The sequence below is a fragment of the Sinocyclocheilus anshuiensis genome, unplaced genomic scaffold (genome assembly GCF_001515605.1).
Source record: "Sinocyclocheilus anshuiensis isolate Anshui unplaced genomic scaffold, SAMN03320099.WGS_v1.1 scaffold1430, whole genome shotgun sequence".
NCBI classification, from domain to species: domain Eukaryota; kingdom Metazoa; phylum Chordata; class Actinopteri; order Cypriniformes; family Cyprinidae; genus Sinocyclocheilus; species Sinocyclocheilus anshuiensis.
Window position 1 is genome coordinate 524,713 of NW_015555721.1, and position 6,237 is coordinate 530,949.

Genomic DNA, 6,237 nt, shown 5'->3' on the forward strand with positions numbered 1-6,237 from the left:
GTGTGAGTGTGTGTGTGTGTGTGTGTGTGTGAGTGTGTGAGTGTGAGTGTGTGAGCGTGAGCGTGAGTGTGTGAGTGTGTGTGTGTGTTTGTGTGTGTGTGAGAGAGAGAGAGAGAGAGAGAGTGAGAGACTGAAGTGTTCCAGTCTAGGGAAGGTACTGACCACTCTAATTATCTTCTATTTTCTTCAAACATGGTGGAGCTTTTGTGCACCTGTCTCCTGAGATTCGCTCCCCCTTCTCATTTTCTTTGAGATTCAATTCCACTTCATTCCTCTCTGTCTTCTACATATAAAACACCTTCTTCAATTATTCCGCTGACGTTCATATCTGTATTATTTGATGGACAAGTCCGGTCAAAGGGGCTGTTCGGCTCACTCTTCTGTCAGTGGCTGCAATCAATCTGAGAAAAAGGTCCATTTTCTGAGCATCTGTGTGTGACAGAGAGATGGAGAGAGTTAACAGAAGTACAAAATGAAAAAGTAAGGGAGGGTGAAGGAAAAGAGTTGGGCGGCACCCCTGAATAAACAGCCATCTTTACGCACTATGAATCTTTGTGGCTCATCTTGTGTTGTTTCTGTTGTGTTGTTTCACACCACATGCATAAGCTGCATGAAAACAGAGAAGCAGCATAAAAGCAACAGCAGGGTCACATCTGGATTTCATATCTAACGAAATACAGAACTATAAGAAACTGAAGTGATTTCTTTGTTATTAAATTGAGTATTCCTTTCAATAACACTTCAAATTGCAAAATGGTTATATGGGAGTGGGACATGGATATTTGTTTTTCCAACAATAATCACAAATCACAAATATTTAAATGGTTATATCGTCAAACTGTCCAGGTTATTGAGAATTAAAAAAAAATATATATAAAAATTGTTTATTTTATATGTTTATTTTAAATATTTAATTTAATATTATATATATAAGCTCGAATTGAATTCAATGATATATATATATATATATATATATATATATATAGGAGTGGTCACTGAGAATTTAGATTTAATATTTATTTCTAATAATGACCATGTTTTGTTTTTTTGTTTTTTTTCATAGTTGCCAATTAACATCCATGGTAATTAATTTACACACATTGTAACATGCAGCAAAAAAAAAACCTTAATAGTCTGAACTCAGGACAGTGCTGATTGTGTGCGTATTATTATTTGAGGTCAGTGTCCCGCTCCATTATTTTATATTGCTTATATTGCAGCAGTTTGTGCAGCTTTGGTAGCTAGAGTGCTGCATATGACAAAACATACAGTAGGCTCAGCATTGATACTCTATATATTGTACACCTATGCTTATACAGCACTGCTCACATAAGCAGTTAATATGGGCACCAAAATAAATATGCACACTTATGTGTGTGGTGTGAAATAGGCCCTAGGGATCATATTGAGCTGTAATTATGCAGTGGATGTCTCAGTCATTAAACCAACAATAGAACATTTCTGTCAGCGCCGTTCATGCGAGGACCTCTTGGTTCTTTCTTCATGCCTTAGGTATCTGTATGTGTGTGTGCTGCTCTCGAACGCTCTGAGACATCGTGTGGGCTTGGGCATGAATAAACGAACACTTCAGTCTTAGAGAGCGTTTTTCCAGAGTGAGGGTTACTGCGCTAGACTGAGGTGAGTAGATGCCAATCACTGAGGAGCAGAACAATGCTAAAAGCTGAGTCTGTCTCATTCCAGGGTCAGTTCAGAGTCAAGGAGCCTGGATCCATCTCAGGAGGTGCCACAGGTTAGGGAGATGAAGGGATTGCAAACAGATTGTGTGTGTGCTGTTTGTGGAGGTTCATGTATTGCGTGCAGAGCGTGTTCCGCTCTATGGACGTGCGCGCCACTCAGTCGCTCTAACCGCCCAAGCAAGCGCTCCGTTAATACTCCGCTCACGCTCGCCGTAAACCAATTCCCGCTCAGATCCGTTCTGTAAAGAACAAATTTGCGTGCGTTATATTAGATTATAAATGACTGCTGCCTATATCTAGCCTACATTCTGTAGGACTACCTATTGGTTCGGGTCAGTTTTTTTTTTTTAAATAATATTTTAATAGGCCTAAGTGGTGTAGGCTAATATCTTCTGTACTCTGTAGTTCTGTATTTAGGCCTATATACAGCTGTGTGTTAGTTTAGGTCTACAATTTAACTGAGATTATTTAATAACTACGGAGCTCCGAATATAATTCGAATTAACAATTCGTTTCTACGACGTCAGCAGGTTTTATTATTTTTTTTATTAATTTATTATTATTTATTAATTTTAAGCAATAATGATTTTAATAAGTAATTACGAAATATAATAATTCGTTCCATGATTTAGGCCTACTATAGGGAATGAACGAACTAACGAACGAATGAATTCGTGGCAGCTAAGGCTAAACAAGAGAACAAATACTTAATTCGTGTCCATACTTTAGACTAAACGAAAAAATTAATTCTTAATTCGTGGCCATAATGTAGCCCTAGCATAAAAGAGAACTAGCCTATTCTAAATTCGTGGCCGTGATTTTGTCTGCATGTCATGATCGGGGCTCCGTACAACCGAATATAACCTTAGCCTACCTGTTTATTCATTTATTATGGTATGTAACTAGCTCACCTTTTGCTGCACCATGTTTGCGTAGCACATCCTCGTGCTCTCTGTAATCAATATGAATCTGTACTAACTTTAACAGTCTCCCCGCACTCCCTCTCAGTTTCTTCTCCCTGCTCATTCTTAACTTTGATTTTTACTTTACATTTATGTATAAGGCTTGCAACTTTGTTGAAACAATATCTGAACTCCATAACTGCTCTACTATTCTCGATCTCTACAGATTCTCGATCTCGAACAAGCATATCACCAAACGGCATTCTGGGTTGAGCGAGCGGAGCGGAATCTTCAGAAAGGCGCTCTGCGCTCTTAAGGAAATATTACCACTCCGCTCCCCGCTCCGCTCTGCTCACATGCTCTGATTGCGTGTGTGTTGGCAGTTCCAGTCTGTTGCCTGACAGGCTTCCTGTTAATGAGCAGCTGTCTAGCATCACTATTCATGAGACCTGGCTGTCACACCTCTCACTCAGAGCAGCAACACATGAACCCCCTTGGCTCTTATTACTGGAGCACTTCAGCAGCAAACACACACACACCTCTACTCTACAGCAGTGTGTACCCCATTAGCTTCACACTTTTGCTACCCTTCATAAGACCCTGTTATTTACCTGTATAGGATCAAGATTTCTACATGATCAGAACAGATCAAATATCTAATACGGTACATATTAGCCTTTGTTTTATAACTTAAAGAGCTGCCTAGACAGCATTTTAAGATACATTAAGTGGTTTCACAACAGCACAACGTAAGCATAACTATTGCCTTCTAAGATGGCTTCCTTTGGCCAAAAACAGTGCAGCTAGATCAGATTTGGGATCAGATTTCCAAAAATGTAGCTGAGTTTGGAATAGCGTACTACTCCCTTATGAAAAACAAGTGTACTTAACTATATTAAATTTGCACTTGTAGTGTACTTCAAATCTTTAAAAGTGTATTTTCTTTAAAAACAGCACTTGCAGATAATATGATATTGAGTAAACAAATGGCCACTTACAGTAAGTGTACTTAGAGGGTGCACATTCATGACTGTTTCTTAAGTACACTTAAAAAGTGCACTTTGTAATAATGTAAATTTGTAAAATGTTTACTTTTAAAGTACAGTTTAAATCACTTAATTTTAATAATTTTTGTCATGTTTTAAAGAGGTACACTTATTTTGATGTGTTGACTAAACATAAGTAATAGTGTTATTCAATAAAGTTAATATTTTAAATATTAAATTTCTGCTTAATTGTTACAAATGTGACATTACAAATGTATTTAAATAAATAACAACAAGTAACAAGTTTCAATATAAATTACATTAAAGTATCATTTTGTTTACCATAAATGCCTGTCTGTATATATAAGTCCTAAAGTGTGTCAAAAAACACTCTACAGTTAAACTAATTGCATTTAATATAAGCTATAATATGTTTTGATTTAATTGTTATGAACATGCAACTAAAGGCCTGGTAAATGTCATAAAGTTGGCACTGAAGCACATTCCTTTAAACTATGTTAATAAGTAGGCTACTCTTTTTCAAAGTATGCTAAAGTGTACTTCTTTTTCACAAGGGCTCTTACTATTTCTACCATGTATGTCAGAAATAGTAAGAGAAGTATGCTATTCTAAATTCAGTTATTAGCAGCATACTAACATCAAACTCTATTGAATCATTTTTCAGTCATCTGTGCACGTTGTGTGTGGCTGCCTATGAAGAGAATTTTGAATCAGTCGCTTATGAGCTTCCACAGTTACCTACAGTATGTAGGCAGTAGACAGCAGGGTTTGAAACAGAGGGATTATGTTTGTTTTTTAACACTATTAAAGTGCAAATGGCTCAGCTGCAAAATCTTACTGTGATAACGTCATGCTTTTGCAAGGTACCAGTGTGAATTACCTCATTTTGCATATTTTTTTTGGCTTTGACAAACATTTTATTTATATAGGTAAAGGATGCATCACCCACAAACAATGCAAAGCTGATATAATTATATTCCAGGTATTGCGAGTATATACAAAATATTTTATAGACCTTTTGTTTCAGCTTTTACCGCATGTTACATCGTTATTTCGTCATTCGTGCCTTGAAACAAAACACACAATTGTACTCATTCTACACATTATTGTACATAATAGGCTTATACACAGGTATGCAGTCTTTATTTTGATGACCTCATGAAGATATATGGTTTAATAATTGTTAATAATCGGGTCAGCATGTTAATCACCCTCAAATAACATGACACCCAACATGCCGGGAGTGTTGCACACACTGATGTTGATAAAAACCAACATTGCGTCTGCCATTCCTCTCAGGAGCTCTGCGCTTTCATCTTAAGAAGCAGACGAGCTCTAGAGACTTCACTAAAGCAATTTTTTCTGATGTCCATGAGGGGACAGATGCAAGCCTGCGTCACACCCCGCAGGACAACCAGTGTATATCAGCGTCTGTGTGCGAGAGATGTGAGGCAAGATGAAATGAGAGCGCTGTGTTAATGGCCTGAGTGTAGGCTCTGCTATAGACAGACTGATTTATGCAGGCTCATATTCAGCTCTAATTGTGTTTGTCTAAAAATCTTTAGAGTATATGACCATCAAAATATTCTACAAAAACTACTTTAAAGCATTTTAAGGTTTTTGAAAAGGTTTTTATTGAAACAGGAAGTTTGGGTGAGGCATTACAAAGGATTAGTGTCTTTTTTAGGAAACAGTAAGGATTTAGTTATGTCGCAGTCATGCACATGATTTGCAGTGGGACATTCTTATTCTAGAGAGCATTTGGTTGGACAGAAACCCATGAAGTGCAGGATAAGTCATCAATATTTTTGGTATGTTTTCCTGGAAGTGAATAAACTAGCAGAACTACTCAAAGCTAACACTCAAATTTTTATTTCATAGGGGAAACTAACTAACAAGATATAGTGGCCGCAATTTAAGAATTTCCATGACTTATTAATTTGTTCTCTCATTTTAGTTTAGTAAGTTAACACAAGGAAACAAATTAGTACAACATGGCCACTTTTGACTAAAACAAATTAATATGTTGCAGGAACAAATTCTTAATTCATGGCTGTAATTGTTTTCCCCCTCATGTCATGTGTGGGGCTCTGTAAAATAGAAAACAAAAGCCTGCAAAAAATATTGTTATTTCTGACCTTTACAACTTCATATCAAAACAAGTTATTTCCAAAATTGTTCTATTTTTCCAGTCATAATGGTGCAGAACAAAACACTGCAGTATTGGTAAATAAATTTACCTGTAATTTTTTCTTTCTGACAGCTTTTGACATATTGTCACCATTTATAATAAGTTGCTTTTAAATCAGTGTACTGAATAGACTCACATAAATGTTTTAAAGACTAAATGATTATGTATTGTGGGGCAACACAGAATGGATTCTCATTATATAAAGATTTGTGGTAATTAGATTTTTACATTTTGAAGACAATAGCTGCTTTTCCACTGAAATTACCTGGAACAATTTGTCCCAGGAACTTTTTTTGCCCCAGACTTGTTGCCGTCTGTGTTTCCATCGCAGCCTAAAGTACCATGAAGATTAGGCAAATAATGTAGGATTCCATGCAACTGCTCCTCCCAGTCCAGGAGGGGGCGCTAATGTCGAACAATGATTCAAGCTTACTAAAGAG